Here is a 19,715-nt window from a genome sequence, read left to right as displayed (position 1 = left end):
ATGTGCAGACTATTCCTCCTAAGCCACCAGATTTTTTACTAATATCCAAGTTCACTTGCTATTTACTTTTTCCTGTTTCATGTGTTCGTAGTGCAGAAAGGCCTCCACCAAAACCACCAGACATGAAAGTTACATTCCATCTCAACCCTTCGGGTGTATTCTTTCCTTTCTCTCACTCATATTTTATATTTATGTCCTTTCATTGAGGGCAATGCTTAGTTTAAGTGTGGGGGATGGAATCATGCGTTTTCTTTGTTTTTGTTAGTATTTTGTTTAATTTCAGTCAATAAAAAAATGCATCTTCTTGAAAGTTTTAGGCTATAGACTGATTTGAGTCGAGTTTGCGGAGACTTGAAAAAAATTCACAGGATCGGTATCGTTTTAACACCGTAAGTCTCCTGCATATGGAAATTGATTTGAATTTGTTATTATGTTTTAGCCTTAATTTCTCATTCTTTAACAGCTCTTGAGTAGTTTATTTCAGCAGTCGGCACCATCTCTCACACACTTTACGCAGGGAAACCGATGAATATAAGTGAATGTTCCGAAAGAGAAAAAAAAGAGAAAAGAAAAAGGTAATACACCTTCTAAGTTTGGTGATCCTCACCCGGTCACTTAACCCAACGGTTGTGTAATCTTCAAAAAAAAAGTTTTCAAAACTCTTTGTTAGTTGGTTCAGCGGTTTCTGGTGCTGAACTTGGTAGGGAGGATTACGGTCTGATCCCCCGCAACTACAACTGAGTAAACAAAGGGTTATGCCACGTAAGTACCAGAACCCCGTGCAAAAAAGGATCAGAGTCACTAACCGGTCGTCTTGCTATAAGTGTGTGGAGATAACGGGCTTAATGTGATTGCGCCTGAATGAAAAAGAGCAAAAAGGATGAGTAAGTTAGGCTATGGTATAATAATATGATTTGAATTGGTTTGTGTATTTAGGAGGCTTATGTCTGCATAATTATGGATTAGTGTTCCTACGATATCCTTAGTGTGCAAGATTAGTACATATCGAAGCAAACTTAACCGAAGAAGACTTTTAGCCTGGAATGAGTAACTGTTGATGTGTTTGTGCTTTCTTTGTTTTGATTTTATTTTGCTCGGAGTGCAAAAGTTCAAGTGTGGGGGAATTTGATCAGTGCATATTTATGCACATTCTCCTATATTTTTACTTAGGCATTTCTTTACTTTACCTTGTTTATTTTTCTATTTTAATGTGTTTTTATAAATCAGTTTATTTTTGCACTTATTTGATTTTCGCAATCTATTTTCAGCATTAGCAGTCTGCACTAAATTGATCATAACTGGAGTTTCGGGAATCGGATCGACGCGTTCTAATAATCGCCGGAAAGCTAAGAGAAAGAGCTACAACTTTCGTGTTGGAGTCAAAGTCAGATTCGGAGCGCATATTTTCCAGAATTTCGTTTGAAGCTGCAGCATTAGTTTTATTTAGTTTTGGATCATTAGTTTATGGGCTTGGGTTATGTTTTTGACCCAGTTTGAGTTAGTAGAGAAGAAAACCTTATTTTGTTTTATAAGGGTTGGCAGCCGCTAGAATAGGGGAGACCTTTTTTGCCACAAATTTCACTTTTGGTTTCATGATTAGAATGAAGAACTAATTCCCGAAGGCAAATCCTGCTGCTTATGGGTTCCATTGCTTTGAGGTTATTCTAATACTAATTTAAATTTGATTTCTGTTCAATTCTTTTCTATGAAATCATTTGCTTAATTTGATTACAATTGTTTGCTTAATTCGATTGTTGTTCATAGGATAGAATTGATTAAATTCGATTGTATGCATGTTCCTAAATTTAATTGCGTGTTATCGTTTGCTTAATTCGTTAACTCGTCATATTCTTAACCGTTTGCTTAATTCGGTAAATAGGAACATAAATCGTATGATTTTGATAAGCGCTTGTCTGATTAATCTCATAATCGAATAGGATCGAAGCCGTTTAGGGGTTGGTGTTATTATAACCGATGATAAGTCGGAACCCGAATCAGTAGGATTAGTCGTTTAGCTTATTTTGATAATCACTTATTTTACTTTGTTTTATAAATTGATTCTAAAACAAACCCCCATTATCGTTTTTAGTGTTAGTTAATAAAATCAAGAATCCTTGTGAGAACGATATTCGAGTTGTCGTTACCGCTAAACTACATTTTCAAAATACTCGTTTTTGATCTGTGCGCGACAGCGGATCAAATTGGCGCCGTTGCCGGGGATTCTTGTTGTTATTAACTGATATTAGAGTCATAGGTTTAGTGTTTTTGCTTATTTTTTTTTGTGTTTGTTGATTTTCAGGGTTGCAATACCGGTTGCAGTACAGTGATAAGTTTTCCAGCATATCGGGTAAGTTTTGAAACCTACTGTTTCAATTTGCTCCGATTTTTTTCCAGAAAATCAGAAAAAATCGAGGAACAGTACTCATTTAGAATAGAATTCTAAAAGATTTCGAACCTAAAAATCGCAAATTCCTCTTTTTTCTATTTTTAATTAATTTTTTACTGTTTTCATAGTGTCAAAAAATTCCAAAAAAATTCTCAAAATTTTTATTTGTCTTCATTAGATTAAATTTCGTGCTTTTGTATTTTTTTGAATTTATTTTAATCATATTTGTTCTTTCGTGTCAAAAAAATGGGAGACTCATTGGATCAGTTGGCTTATCTTATTAATTTGATGGAAGCAAGAGAACATCAATCGTGCTATCAAAATCATATTCCACTTGTGATTTGCAATATTTGTTCTTCAAATTTTCATGGTAATGATGCATGTCCTATGTTGTTAGATACTAATTTTTATGGTGAGGCCCAAATGGTAGGTGATCTTCAAGGACAAAACTCATACATTGAAGAGCAGCCTATTTGGCCATATCAACAATTTCAACAAAATGCATCATTGAAAGCTGACACACAATCATATTTGGAAGAAATTATTAAGGAAATGGCTGAAAATAATAAGAGAATGACTGAATATAATTTGCAATTTCAACAACATATGCAATCTATATTTCCAGTTAAAAAAGTGTAACACCCCATACATAACTGACTAGTATATTATGCATGAAACATTAAAATTGATATTGAGTACATACAAAAGCTATAGATATAGAGAGATCCATATAAAATACAACATGAAATTCTACTAAGAATTACAACACATGTGTCTTCAATGGATCTGCACAGCGGAAAATGAGATCTGACGAGGTCTCCGAGCCGTCACCACTTTAAGCCGTCAATCCGAACCTGCTATCTGTCAAAAGCTACTAAACTGCACCTGAAAAATATAAGTTGATTGGGGTGAGATTACTAAATCTCAGTGAGTCCTCCTATCCTATGGGTCCACTCGGTTCTACAGGGTACATGCATCACAAACCGAATCCACCATTGATCCGGGGTTTATCCTCACATCCGGTACAAGTACGGAGCAAACACATGAATCGTCCACCATAGGAGTCATCGCATCACAGTACACAAATAGTACAACAAACACGTATGCAGACCCATACCCATGTACGGGGAATCCAGAAGTACGTTAATACCACTAGACTAAGTTACTAACACACCCTCGGTGGGTTCACCCATGCCTATTTGTCAAGAGACTTACACAAGCACCCTGCAAGAATGATTAAATGGGTTCGCACAAGCCTACATGGCTGCGAGATGACCTTGCCTAAGAGGCGACATCGTCCCATTAACCATCTGTACGCACGTGGTGTTAACAGCAAGTGCAACACGCCGTCTTGACGCATGAGCCCATCCGGATAGGAACCTAATGATGTAGCCTACATGGCATCATTAGAGATGGTTTACCTGTTATGCGTAGGCTTACTTAGCCGCATAACGCCATCATACCGAGCACGCGAGTGTGTATACAGCAAGTGAGTAAAACGCCTTCAGACCCTCACAAGCACACTGCAACGGTAGTTCAGGTATGTGCCTCTGGGATCCAAGATCAGGGCAGTCCCACAGACAACTCAAGGACCCACGGTCCGAATCGTAACTTAGTACCGGGTCTACTTCGATTCTAGCATACCACACGCATAACAAGCGTCAATCACACAATACAATCAATACCGATCGTTTAACCAAAACGACGGTGTTAGCAGGATTTTCATGTATAAAACATAATGGCATAACATTCTCAATTATGGATATCACATCACAATAAGCAGTAAGCAACCATGCCATGCTTAACACAAGAATTATTATTATTCAATTGGTAAAGACATAAGTTCCCATACTAATTCGTTGATTCACTAAGTGGGGCTCCACTATTATTAAATCAATAATTCTGGTTTGGGGACCTATTTAATTAGAAAGTACACGTCGCTAGCTTTCCAACGATATAAAGTTTGCGCAATTCCGATACCCGAGCAGGAAGTTATGACTTTCTAAAGTTTGCTGATTTTTGCACTTTTGCCCAGCGTAACGGGTTACGCCAAAACCGTAACCGGTTACGGGCACGAAAAACAGCCCAGAATTGCATTTTCAGCAGCGTAACCGGTTACACCAACAACCGTAACCGGTTACACTGAACCAGAACTATTTTTCTGCATTTTTAGGAGCTCTAAACCAGTCCCAATTGTCCTATATCAATTCCAATCATCATGATTCAATTCTGAACGAATTTCCAACATGCAATAGTGATATAATGTACACATTACATACATAAAACACAATCTAAGCATTAATCAAGCATGCATTACATAAAATTATCAATTAGCAATTTATCACATTTATCACTCGTTTAAGCATGCAATATGTTTATCTCAATCTAAACCCTTGACATGCATTCTTCCCCAAATCCTACCCAAGTTCTATCTAAAGGACTCACCTTGCTAAAATGGAGGTTTAGAAAGATGTTGTTTGCTGCCATTGGACTCCCACCATAGCCAAAGTTTCACTCCATCTTCATCAAATCCGTAATCACACTTGTACCCACTTTCAGCATCACTGACACAACTTCAAGGTCAGTTTTCTCTTTTGAAACAGAAGCTATGAACGCGAACCATAGGTGCAAATCGAAGAGAAATTCGTTAGCTTTCCAATGGGACCAGAATCGTTACGATCGGAGTTACGAGTTGAGAGTTATACCTGATTTAGTGGAGCTGTACCAAGAGTTGCGAAAATGACTTCTTGCACATAAGCTCTCCTTTCTCCTCCATGCTTCCAAGATCTTTTCTCTCAAAATTCTGATTTGCATAGATCCTTTACCAAACATGTCCTTATGTTCCCATGCAATTATTATTTAAGGTCCAATGTGCCCTTTAACTAAGTGGTATTTACAATGATGCCACTTAGTTCAATTCCAACCAATCCTCTTTGTTTCTAACCATTCCACTAATTCTTCTAATAATCATTCTTTAGATTAATAGGAAATAAGGTCAATGTACATTCTAATTATCAGTTAACCAATTAATGATAATTACCAGTGTCGGAGATTCGGGGTATTACATTCTCCCCCCCTTAAATAGAATTCGTCCTCGAATTCCTTCCGTTCACCATGAAAACCAACTCTTCCTATCTATCCAATCAAAGGGAAGAACGTTACTCACATTCCTTTTTAGATAATCTCACTGCTCTGCCTGATGGTCATCCCATACGAAGAAGCATAATCTGCCAAGACGCTTGCATCCCACTATACATGATCAGAAACTCTAATCCTCACGCAACCCATCTTTGCAGATAATTCGTCTTAACATACCCCTGAAAAGATTCTTCCACTTATGCCGATATCCTTCGTTTCACTCTCCGGTGTGTTCACCCTCGTTCAACAAACATTACTGATTCACTCAGCTCCTTGAATTACTTCCCATTTGAGAATTACCGCCACAACGTCGCTTCTGCGATGACACTTCAAGTTATTCTCTACTTGAGTCCATACAATGCCATTAGGTGATCTCCAAATTCCTCGGTCTTAACCTCTGATTCCTAAAGTCTTAGGATGATTGTTCCAAATTTATCTTTACTTATACAACTGTCACCGTAAACCGTGAAGGTGTAATCGTCTTGCAACTATCGCCTTGACATTCGACAACTTCGAACAAGATTCTACTGATAAGACGCGAAAGTCAACAACTGACCTGTAACCATTGTACCAGTCTTCCTGTACAATCATAGTACACAAGGCATAATTACAAAGAGCTTGCGCCAACTGAATGTCCTCTCTAGCCTTCAGCATTTCGACGGTCTGATACTCAGTCCAACCCTTGTGACTCGCAAGCTAAACTGATGACCTACGAACGTCGTACTGCATGCCATCCACAAAGAGTATTCCCAAGCTGGTCCATAGACAACACCTCTCGAGTTTATGGTGGATCCTCGAGTGATTAGAATGAACGAAACGCTGCTTCGACAATTTCCCTTAGGAAGATACTTTCATCCCAACATAAAATCCTACAAAAGTCTGTTCGTTCCTACCTCAGACTTATCTGATTCTTCCTTGATCCGTTGCGCTACTCTGATCCCAACAAGTCACACACCTTGAAATCCTCTGAGTCATATTATATCCATAATTCACTTAGTTTCCATTACTACACAACAGTTCCTTATCCACAGTTATCCAATTACAACACGTTCCAGAACTCCATATACATCCATCATCAACTACTACTCGTCAAAGTTGCATACTCTCCATAATCAAGCTTCTACTTACCCTGCCATTCCATATAGTTCATCTACCGCAACTTAGGTACACGTTTCATCCTCAGGACATTGAAACCCAAAAATTCACTGGCTTAGAGGTTCGTCCTTGTCACTGATTTCCACAGTGTACATCTGCTGTGTTTGTCATTCCAACAAATCTTGTTGCTCAACCGGTATTTCGAACCCTTCACGATGTACTGCAGCTCATGATAACTCTAGCAGTTTTACACAACTTCTACTCAACCATACACCTTCATTCTCTTAGCGTAGTATCACCTCTAATAACTCGTGCGACTTACAGATATAACAATCCACCCATAGCCACACCCTATTCACACAGTCATCTAATGTCTGTTCCACCTCTGACTTCCTCGGCGGCTGCATCCTTCATTGCGGTGCTTCTAACAGTCAGAGTGTAGCCACAATGCAAGAAATTGCACTTTGCACTTGGAACATCTCTCTTATAGACTCCTTAGAAGTCCTCACACCAAAAATGTCTATGCTTTACCAAGATTCACATTTCTTTACTCAGAGTATCTGGCAATACCTTACCGGACACATCACACATCGAGCCGATCCAAGATACAACTTGCATATTCCATCACCGGTCGCCATTGGTACATGATATCCACTCACTATGCTGACCAGGATATCATGACCGCACATGAGTCTCACTCTAGACACTCATGCAAGATTTCCAACTTAACACTTCACGAAACGAGAACATCCCCAAGGTACAATTGGATACTAACTCACGCGATCACGATCACTCAGAGTCTCCATAAGTATAGTATTGGATCTTGATCCATCACATCATCGCCTGTCTAGTTATTCCTCTACTATCGAGTGTGATGTATGGATCCTTATCCCACATACCTTATGAGAGTCTGGATCTGTGTCTCACGAGTGCCAAATCAGAATTCCACCTTGAGCTTCAGATCACCTTCGTCCCACACATGTAGGAAAAAGGATGACTCACGCATCTCGTGCACGATAGCGATACTGTGGCATTATACCCGTCTAGTAGTACCAATATGGTGGTCCAACTCCGAGGCCATGTATCCAGGTAACCTACCTCAGTGGCGTATAATGATCCCCACGTGTATCCTATAGTCGCAACCGACAAGTGTCTGAACAGGCCTCCAACAGGTTCATCGTTCCTCAAGTCCTTCGAATCATACTCCTCAGGATGCTAAAACCTGAGAGTGCTACACACCAAGGTTTACTTACTCGGAAAGCCAAAACGCCAAGCACGAAGATTTGAAGTTCAACTTCGGATTGCCATGCAGTGCGCGTACCCACTCGTCCCACGCATGCATGAGATTCCAAGGATAATTCAGTTCAGATAGAATACTATGGTTCCTAACAACCAACATAACTGCGATCATCCTACTAACGTTCCGGATAGATCTTAGTTCTTACTCGCCTGTACGCCCAACGCCAAGCGTAGTTCTATGGCTTCACTCGGGGTCAGACAAACAACAACTAACAAGAACTTAGGTTACTGCATTTCACGCTTTTACATCATTTCATGTTCCATCCAGCGTAGTTCTAGAACTTAAATACAAAATGATAAGAACAGAAATACATATCCTCTTCTATCGACAAGGTATTCAAGCTTCGCCAATCTCAAGTTACCACACTCATACATTCCACCAACATCTACTAGGTACCTACTCTCGCTTAGGGTACTTCAAGTTGGATCAGGATCTATTACTTCATCCACTCAATTATTGTCCGTACCAGCGCAATCAGAAAGGTCTGACTTATGTGTCCGCACTTCCAAAGGTCATTCTGTCCTATCAGCTCACCAGTCACACTTAACACCGGCAGCATCATCAGTACAGACTCCTACTAATTCACAGCTCAACACCTTCGGAGAATCCCACTTACAAGGCTCCTACTCATTCCTATTTGGATTTCCCTTGCTATTACCAAGACTTAGAGAAATCTTCACTTCGTCCAATCAAAATCCTGGGGGTTCAAGCTGTCTCCATCCACACCTTGACAGTTTGGGTATTACTACTTTGTGTCGAACGCTCTCCTTAAGCTTGACGACTCCAATATCATCCACTTAAAACGTCCAACAATTCATTACTCATCCCACTCCAACAACTTAGGTTCACAACCTTACAGGCTTACGAGTCCTCGTGGCGGCTCTGCCGTAATCCTACTGTCTCACACTCAGTCGATGAGTTGATCAAGTTCAACAACTAAATGAGATATCAGTAAAATCAGGCTAGCAACACACACTTGAGAGGAGGAAAAGGAATTGCTAGTGATGTCTCATGGCTCGGCCGAGAATCGACCTGCTCTGATACCAACTGTAACACCCCATACATAACTGACTAGTATATTATGCATGAAACATTAAAATTGATATTGAGTACATACAAAAGCTATAGATATAGAGAGATCCATATAAAATACAACATGAAATTCTACTAAGAATTACAACACATGTGTCTTCAATGGATCTGCACAGCGGAAAATGAGATCTGACGAGGTCTCCGAGCCGTCACCACTTTAAGCCGTCAATCCGAACCTGCTATCTGTCAAAAGCTACTAAACTGCACCTGAAAAATATAAGTTGATTGGGGTGAGATTACTAAATCTCAGTGAGTCCTCCTATCCTATGGGTCCACTCGGTTCTACAGGGTACATGCATCACAAACCGAATCCACCATTGATCCGGGGTTTATCCTCACATCCGGTACAAGTACGGAGCAAACACATGAATCGTCCACCATAGGAGTCATCGCATCACAGTACACAAATAGTACAACAAACACGTATGCAGACCCATACCCATGTACGGGGAATCCAGAAGTACGTTAATACCACTAGACTAAGTTACTAACACACCCTCGGTGGGTTCACCCATGCCTATTTGTCAAGAGACTTACACAAGCACCCTGCAAGAATGATTAAATGGGTTCGCACAAGCCTACATGGCTGCGAGATGACCTTGCCTAAGAGGCGACATCGTCCCATTAACCATCTGTACGCACGTGGTGTTAACAGCAAGTGCAACACGCCGTCTTGACGCATGAGCCCATCCGGATAGGAACCTAATGATGTAGCCTACATGGCATCATTAGAGATGGTTTACCTGTTATGCGTAGGCTTACTTAGCCGCATAACGCCATCATACCGAGCACGCGAGTGTGTATACAGCAAGTGAGTAAAACGCCTTCAGGCCCTCACAAGCACACTGCAACGGTAGTTCAGGTATGTGCCTCTGGGATCCAAGATCAGGGCAGTCCCACAGACAACTCAAGGACCCACGGTCCGAATCGTAACTTAGTACCGGGTCTACTTCGATTCTAGCATACCACACGCATAACAAGCGTCAATCACACAATACAATCAATACCGATCGTTTAACCAAAACGACGGTGTTAGCAGGATTTTCATGTATAAAACATAATGGCATAACATTCTCAATTATGGATATCACATCACAATAAGCAGTAAGCAACCATGCCATGCTTAACACAAGAATTATTATTATTCAATTGGTAAAGACATAAGTTCCCATACTAATTCGTTGATTCACTAAGTGGGGCTCCACTATTATTAAATCAATAATTCTGGTTTGGGGACCTATTTAATTAGAAAGTACACGTCGCTAGCTTTCCAACGATATAAAGTTTGCGCAATTCCGATACCCGAGCAGGAAGTTATGACTTTCTAAAGTTTGCTGATTTTTGCACTTTTGCCCAGCGTAACGGGTTACGCCAAAACCGTAACCGGTTACGGGCACGAAAAACAGCCCAGAATTGCATTTTCAGCAGCGTAACCGGTTACACCAACAACCGTAACCGGTTACACTGAACCAGAACTATTTTTCTGCATTTTTAGGAGCTCTAAACCAGTCCCAATTGTCCTATATCAATTCCAATCATCATGATTCAATTCTGAACGAATTTCCAACATGCAATAGTGATATAATGTACACATTACATACATAAAACACAATCTAAGCATTAATCAAGCATGCATTACATAAAATTATCAATTAGCAATTTATCACATTTATCACTCGTTTAAGCATGCAATATGTTTATCTCAATCTAAACCCTTGACATGCATTCTTCCCCAAATCCTACCCAAGTTCTATCTAAAGGACTCACCTTGCTAAAATGGAGGTTTAGAAAGATGTTGTTTGCTGCCATTGGACTCCCACCATAGCCAAAGTTTCACTCCATCTTCATCAAATCCGTAATCACACTTGTACCCACTTTCAGCATCACTGACACAACTTCAAGGTCAGTTTTCTCTTTTGAAACAGAAGCTATGAACGCGAACCATAGGTGCAAATCGAAGAGAAATTCGTTAGCTTTCCAATGGGACCAGAATCGTTACGATCGGAGTTACGAGTTGAGAGTTATACCTGATTTAGTGGAGCTGTACCAAGAGTTGCGAAAATGACTTCTTGCACATAAGCTCTCCTTTCTCCTCCATGCTTCCAAGATCTTTTCTCTCAAAATTCTGATTTGCATAGATCCTTTACCAAACATGTCCTTATGTTCCCATGCAATTATTATTTAAGGTCCAATGTGCCCTTTAACTAAGTGGTATTTACAATGATGCCACTTAGTTCAATTCCAACCAATCCTCTTTGTTTCTAACCATTCCACTAATTCTTCTAATAATCATTCTTTAGATTAATAGGAAATAAGGTCAATGTACATTCTAATTATCAGTTAACCAATTAATGATAATTACCAGTGTCGGAGATTCGGGGTATTACAAAAAGTCCAAGGTGAACAAATAATCTCAGGTGTCCATCAAATTCAAGAGAACGTGATGTTTCATGATGATGTACAACCTGTTGCATCATTAGAGTTAACACGATGTGATACCAGTCTTGATGAATTTCCAGGTGAGCCCATTAAAACAGTGTTTGTTTCATATGATGAACTCATAGAAAGAAACAAAAATTCAAGTGAATGCATGAAAGAGATTATGCCACAAAATTTATTGAAATATGATTTGGATGAATTATATACTTCTCTTGAAGTAGATAACTCTCTTGAAATTTTTGCTTGTGAATGTGGTGTTTGTAATGTTTGTTTTGAGATCAGTGTAGCCATTTCAGGTGAAGATAGTTTGATGCTGACAACCACTTGTGCAGAAATTCTAGCAAATTCAACAACTCTTGAATTTGACACAAAAAATGTGGATTTTTGCCATAAGCAACCATTGTCCATAGCGGAATTTTTTTGGGTGGAAATTCTAATTAAGCCACACAACATGGAGTTATCTTTCACCATTTGTGCATCTCTTCCACCTATTTTATCTGACTCACAAGCTAAATGTGGATTTTCTATTTTTCATACTTTTGTTATTGCAGGTTTACCATATGTGCAGACTATTCCTCCTAAGCCACCAGATTTTTTACTAATATCCAAGTTCACTTGCTATTTACTTTTTCCTGTTTCATGTGTTCGTAGTGCAGAAAGGCCTCCACCAAAACCACCAGACATGAAAGTTACATTCCATCTCAACCCTTCGGGTGTATTCTTTCCTTTCTCTCACTCTTATTTTATATTTATGTCCTTTCATTGAGGGCAATGCTTAGTTTAAGTGTGGGGGATGGAATCATGCGTTTTCTTTGTTTTTGTTAGTATTTTGTTTAATTTCAGTCAATAAAAAAATGCATCTTCTTGAAAGTTTTAGGCTATAGACTGATTTGAGTCGAGTTTGCGGAGACTTGAAAAAAATTCACAAGATCGGTATCGTTTTAACACCGTAAGTCTCCTGCATATGGAAATTGATTTGAATTTGTTATTATGTTTTAGCCTTAATTTCTCATTCTTTAACAGCTCTTGAGTAGTTTATTTCAGCAGTCGGCACCATCTCTCACACACTTTACGCAGGGAAACCGATGAATATAAGTGAATGTTCCGAAAGAGAAAAAAAAGAGAAAAGAAAAAGGTAATACACCTTCTAAGTTTGGTGATCCTCACCCGGTCACTTAACCCAACGGTTGTGTAATCTTCAAAAAAAAAGTTTTCAAAACTCTTTGTTAGTTGGTTCAGCGGTTTCTGGTGCTGAACTTGGTAGGGAGGATTACGGTCTGATCCCCCGCAACTACAACTGAGTAAACAAAGGGTTATGCCACGTAAGTACCAGAACCCCGTGCAAAAAAGGATCAGAGTCACTAACCGGTCGTCTTGCTATAAGTGTGTGGAGATAACGGGCTTAATGTGATTGCGCCTGAATGAAAAAGAGCAAAAAGGATGAGTAAGTTAGGCTATGGTATAATAATATGATTTGAATTGGTTTGTGTATTTAGGAGGCTTATGTCTGCATAATTATGGATTAGTGTTCCTACGATATCCTTAGTGTGCAAGATTAGTACATATCGAAGCAAACTTAACCGAAGAAGACTTTTAGCCTGGAATGAGTAACTGTTGATGTGTTTGTGCTTTCTTTGTTTTGATTTTATTTTGCTCGGAGTGCAAAAGTTCAAGTGTGGGGGAATTTGATCAGTGCATATTTATGCACATTCTCCTATATTTTTACTTAGGCATTTCTTTACTTTACCTTGTTTATTTTTCTATTTTAATGTGTTTTTATAAATCAGTTTATTTTTGCACTTATTTGATTTTCGCAATCTATTTTCAGCATTAGCAGTCTGCACTAAATTGATCATAACTGGAGTTTCGGGAATCGGATCGACGCGTTCTAATAATCGCCGGAAAGCTAAGAGAAAGAGCTACAACTTTCGTGTTGGAGTCAAAGTCAGATTCGGAGCGCATATTTTCCAGAATTTCGTTTGAAGCTGCAGCATTAGTTTTATTTAGTTTTGGATCATTAGTTTATGGGCTTGGGTTATGTTTTTGACCCAGTTTGAGTTAGTAGAGAAGAAAACCTTATTTTGTTTTATAAGGGTTGGCAGCCGCTAGAATAGGGGAGACCTTTTTTGCCACAAATTTCACTTTTGGTTTCATGATTAGAATGAAGAACTAATTCCCGAAGGCAAATCCTGCTGCTTATGGGTTCCATTGCTTTGAGGTTATTCTAATACTAATTTAAATTTGATTTCTGTTCAATTCTTTTCTATGAAATCATTTGCTTAATTTGATTACAATTGTTTGCTTAATTCGATTGTTGTTCATAGGATAGAATTGATTAAATTCGATTGTATGCATGTTCCTAAATTTAATTGCGTGTTATCGTTTGCTTAATTCGTTAACTCGTCATATTCTTAACCGTTTGCTTAATTCGGTAAATAGGAACATAAATCGTATGATTTTGATAAGCGCTTGTCTGATTAATCTCATAATCGAATAGGATCGAAGCCGTTTAGGGGTTGGTGTTATTATAACCGATGATAAGTCGGAACCCGAATCAGTAGGATTAGTCGTTTAGCTTATTTTGATAATCACTTATTTTACTTTGTTTTATAAATTGATTCTAAAACAAACCCCCATTATCGTTTTTAGTGTTAGTTAATAAAATCAAGAATCCTTGTGAGAACGATATTCGAGTTGTCGTTACCGCTAAACTACATTTTCAAAATACTCGTTTTTGATCTGTGCGCGACAGCGGATCAAATTGGCGCCGTTGCCGGGGATTCTTGTTGTTATTAACTGATATTAGAGTCAAAGGTTTAGTGTTTTTGCTTGTTTTTTTTTGTGTTTGTTGATTTTCAGGGTTGCAATACCGGTTGCAGTACGGTGATAAGTTTTCCAGCATATCGGGTAAGTTTTGAAACCTACTGTTTCAATTTGCTCCGATTTTTTTCCAGAAAATCAGAAAAAATCGAGGAACAGTACTCATTTAGAATAGAATTCTAAAAGATTTCGACCCTAAAAATCGCAAATTCCTCTTTTTTCTATTTTTAATTAATTTTTTACTGTTTTCATAGTGTCAAAAAATTCCAAAAAAATTCTCAAAATTTTTATTTGTCTTCATTAGATTAAATTTCGTGCTTTTGTATTTTTTTGAATTTATTTTAATCATATTTGTTCTTTCGTGTCAAAAAAATGGGAGACTCATTGGATCAGTTGGCTTATCTTATTAATTTGATGGAAGCAAGAGAACATCAATCGTGCTATCAAAATCATATTCCACTTGTGATTTGCAATATTTGTTCTTCAAATTTTCATGGTAATGATGCATGTCCTATGTTGTTAGATACTAATTTTTATGGTGAGGCCCAAATGGTAGGTGATCTTCAAGGACAAAACTCATACATTGAAGAGCAGCCTATTTGGCCATATCAACAATTTCAACAAAATGCATCATTGAAAGCTGACACACAATCATATTTGGAAGAAATTATTAAGGAAATGGCTGAAAATAATAAGAGAATGACTGAATATAATTTGCAATTTCAACAACATATGCAATCTATATTTCCAGTTAAAAAAGTCCAAGGTGAACAAATAATCTCAGGTGTCCATCAAATTCAAGAGAACGTGATGTTTCATGATGATGTACAACCTGTTGCATCATTAGAGTTAACACGATGTGATACCAGTCTTGATGAATTTCCAGGTGAGCCCATTAAAACAGTGTTTGTTTCATATGATGAACTCATAGAAAGAAACAAAAATTCAAGTGAATGCATGAAAGAGATTATGCCACAAAATTTATTGAAATATGATTTGGATGAATTATATACTTCTCTTGAAGTAGATAACTCTCTTGAAATTTTTGCTTGTGAATGTGGTGTTTGTAATGTTTGTCTTGAGATCAGTGTAGCCATTTCAGGTGAAGATAGTTTGATGCTGACAACCACTTGTGCAGAAATTCTAGCAAATTCAACAACTCTTGAATTTGACACAAAAAATGTGGATTTTTGCCATAAGCAACCATTGTCCATAGCGGAATTTTTTTGGGTGGAAATTCTAATTAAGCCACACAACATGGAGTTATCTTTCACCATTTGTGCATCTCTTCCACCTATTTTATCTGACTCACAAGCTAAATGTGGATTTTCTATTTTTCATACTTTTGTTATTGCAGGTTTACCATATGTGCAGACTATTCCTCCTAAGCCACCAGATTTTTTACTAATATCCAAGTTCACTTGCTATTTACTTTTTCCTGTTTCATGTGTTCGTAGTGCAGAAAGGCCTCCACCAAAACCACCAGACATGAAAGTTACATTCCATCTCAACCCTTCGGGTGTATTCTTTCCTTTCTCTCACTCTTATTTTATATTTATGTCCTTTCATTGAGGGCAATGCTTAGTTTAAGTGTGGGGGATGGAATCATGCGTTTTCTTTGTTTTTGTTAGTATTTTGTTTAATTTCAGTCAATAAAAAAATGCATCTTCTTGAAAGTTTTAGGCTATAGACTGATTTGAGTCGAGTTTGCGGAGACTTGAAAAAAATTCACAAGATCGGTATCGTTTTAACACCGTAAGTCTCCTGCATATGGAAATTGATTTGAATTTGTTATTATGTTTTAGCCTTAATTTCTCATTCTTTAACAGCTCTTGAGTAGTTTATTTCAGCAGTCGGCACCATCTCTCACACACTTTACGCAGGGAAACCGATGAATATAAGTGAATGTTCCGAAAGAGAAAAAAAAGAGAAAAGAAAAAGGTAATACACCTTCTAAGTTTGGTGATCCTCACCCGGTCACTTAACCCAACGGTTGTGTAATCTTCAAAAAAAAAGTTTTCAAAACTCTTTGTTAGTTGGTTCAGCGGTTTCTGGTGCTGAACTTGGTAGGGAGGATTACGGTCTGATCCCCCGCAACTACAACTGAGTAAACAAAGGGTTATGCCACGTAAGTACCAGAACCCTGTGCAAAAAAGGATCAGAGTCACTAACCGGTCGTCTTGCTATAAGTGTGTGGAGATAACGGGCTTAATGTGATTGCGCCTGAATGAAAAAGAGCAAAAAGGATGAGTAAGTTAGGCTATGGTATAATAATATGATTTGAATTGGTTTGTGTATTTAGGAGGCTTATGTCTGCATAATTATGGATTAGTGTTCCTACGATATCCTTAGTGTGCAAGATTAGTACATATCGAAGCAAACTTAACCGAAGAAGACTTTTAGCCTGGAATGAGTAACTGTTGATGTGTTTGTGCTTTCTTTGTTTTGATTTTATTTTGCTCGGAGTGCAAAAGTTCAAGTGTGGGGGAATTTGATCAGTGCATATTTATGCACATTCTCCTATATTTTTACTTAGGCATTTCTTTACTTTACCTTGTTTATTTTTCTATTTTAATGTGTTTTTATAAATCAGTTTATTTTTGCACTTATTTGATTTTCGCAATCTATTTTCAGCATTAGCAGTCTGCACTAAATTGATCATAACTGGAGCTTCGGGAATCGGATCGACGCGTTCTAATAATCGCCGGAAAGCTAAGAGAAAGAGCTACAACTTTCATGTTGGAGTCAAAGTCAGATTCGGAGCGCATATTTTCCAGAATTTCGTTTGAAGCTGCAGCATTAGTTTTATTTAGTTTTGGATCATTAGTTTATGGGCTTGGGTTATGTTTTTGACCCAGTTTGAGTTAGTAGAGAAGAAAACCTTATTTTGTTTTATAAGGGTTGGCAGCCGCTAGAATAGGGGAGACCTTTTTTGCCACAAATTTCACTTTTGGTTTCATGATTAGAATGAAGAACTAATTCCCGAAGGCAAATCCTGCTGCTTATGGGTTCCATTGCTTTGAGGTTATTCTAATACTAATTTAAATTCGATTTCTGTTCAATTCTTTTCTATGAAATCATTTGCTTAATTTGATTACAATTGTTTGCTTAATTCGATTGTTGTTCATAGGATAGAATTGATTAAATTCGATTGTATGCATGTTCCTAAATTTAATTGCGTGTTATCGTTTGCTTAATTCGTTAACTCGTCATATTCTTAACTGTTTGCTTAATTCGGTAAATAGGAACATAAATCGTATGATTTTGATAAGCGCTTGTCTGATTAATCTCATAATCGAATAGGATCGAAGCCGTTTAGGGGTTGGTGTTATTATAACCGATGATAAGTCGGAACCCGAATCAGTAGGATTAGTCGTTTAGCTTATTTTGATAATCACTTATTTTACTTTGTTTTATAAATTGATTCTAAAACAAACCCCCATTATCGTTTTTAGTGTTAGTTAATAAAATCAAGAATCCTTGTGAGAACGATATTCGAGTTGTCGTTACCGCTAAACTACATTTTCAAAATACTCGTTTTTGATCTGTGCGCGACAGCGGATCAAATTGGCGCCGTTGCCGGGGATTCTTGTTGTTATTAACTGATATTAGAGTCATAGGTTTAGTGTTTTTGCTTGTTTTTTTTTGTGTTTGTTGATTTTCAGGGTTGCAATACCGGTTGCAGTACAGTGATAAGTTTTCCAGCATATCGGGTAAGTTTTGAAACCTACTGTTTCAATTTGCTCCGATTTTTTTCCAGAAAATCAGAAAAAATCGAGGAACAGTACTCATTTAGAATAGAATTCTAAAAGATTTCGAACCTAAAAATCGCAAATTCCTCTTTTTTCTATTTTTAATTAATTTTTTACTGTTTTCATAGTGTCAAAAAATTCCAAAAAAATTCTCAAAATTTTTATTTGTCTTCATTAGATTAAATTTCGTGCTTTTGTATTTTTTTGAATTTATTTTAATCATATTTGTTCTTTCGTGTTAAAAAAAATGGGAGACTCATTGGATCAGTTGGCTTATCTTATTAATTTGATGGAAGCAAGAGAACATCAATCGTGCTATCAAAATCATATTCCACTTGTGATTTGCAATATTTGTTCTTCAAATTTTCATGGTAATGATGCATGTCCTATGTTGTTAGATACTAATTTTTATGGTGAGGCCCAAATGGTAGGTGATCTTCAAGGACAAAACTCATACATTGAAGAGCAGCCTATTTGGCCATATCAACAATTTCAACAAAATGCATCATTGAAAGCTGACACACAATCATATTTGGAAGAAATTATTAAGGAAATGGCTGAAAATAATAAGAGAATGACTGAATATAATTTGCAATTTCAACAACATATGCAATCTATATTTCCAGTTAAAAAAGTCCAAGGTGAACAAATAATCTCAGGTGTCCATCAAATTCAAGAGAACGTGATGTTTCATGATGATGTACAACCTGTTGCATCATTAGAGTTAACACGATGTGATACCAGTCTTGATGAATTTCCAGGTGAGCCCATTAAAACAGTGTTTGTTTCATATGATGAACTCATAGAAAGAAACAAAAATTCAAGTGAATGCATGAAAGAGATTATGCCACAAAATTTATTGAAATATGATTTGGATGAATTATATACTTCTCTTGAAGTAGATAACTCTCTTGAAATTTTTGCTTGTGAATGTGGTGTTTGTAATGTTTGTCTTGAGATCAGTGTAGCCATTTCAGGTGAAGATAGTTTGATGCTGACAACCACTTGTGCAGAAATTCTAGCAAATTCAACAACTCTTGAATTTGACACAAAAAATGTGGATTTTTGCCATAAGCAACCATTGTCCATAGCGGAATTTTTTTGGGTGGAAATTCTAATTAAGCCACACAACATGGAGTTATCTTTCACCATTTGTGCATCTCTTCCACCTATTTTATCTGACTCACAAGCTAAATGTGGATTTTCTATTTTTCATACTTTTGTTATTGCAGGTTTACCATATGTGCAGACTATTCCTCCTAAGCCACCAGATTTTTTACTAATATCCAAGTTCACTTGCTATTTACTTTTTCCTGTTTCATGTGTTCGTAGTGCAGAAAGGCCTCCACCAAAACCACCAGACATGAAAGTTACATTCCATCTCAACCCTTCGGGTGTATTCTTTCCTTTCTCTCACTCTTATTTTATATTTATGTCCTTTCATTGAGGGCAATGCTTAGTTTAAGTGTGGGGGATGGAATCATGCGTTTTCTTTGTTTTTGTTAGTATTTTGTTTAATTTCAGTCAATAAAAAAATGCATCTTCTTGAAAGTTTTAGGCTATAGACTGATTTGAGTCGAGTTTGCGGAGACTTGAAAAAAATTCACAAGATCGGTATCGTTTTAACACCGTAAGTCTCCTGCATATGGAAATTGATTTGAATTTGTTATTATGTTTTAGCCTTAATTTCTCA

The sequence above is a fragment of the Vicia villosa genome, linkage group LG4 (genome assembly GCF_029867415.1).
Source record: "Vicia villosa cultivar HV-30 ecotype Madison, WI linkage group LG4, Vvil1.0, whole genome shotgun sequence".
NCBI lineage: Eukaryota > Viridiplantae > Streptophyta > Magnoliopsida > Fabales > Fabaceae > Vicia > Vicia villosa.
The sequence above is the reverse complement of the archived record's forward strand: the minus strand, read 5'-3'. Positions refer to the sequence as shown.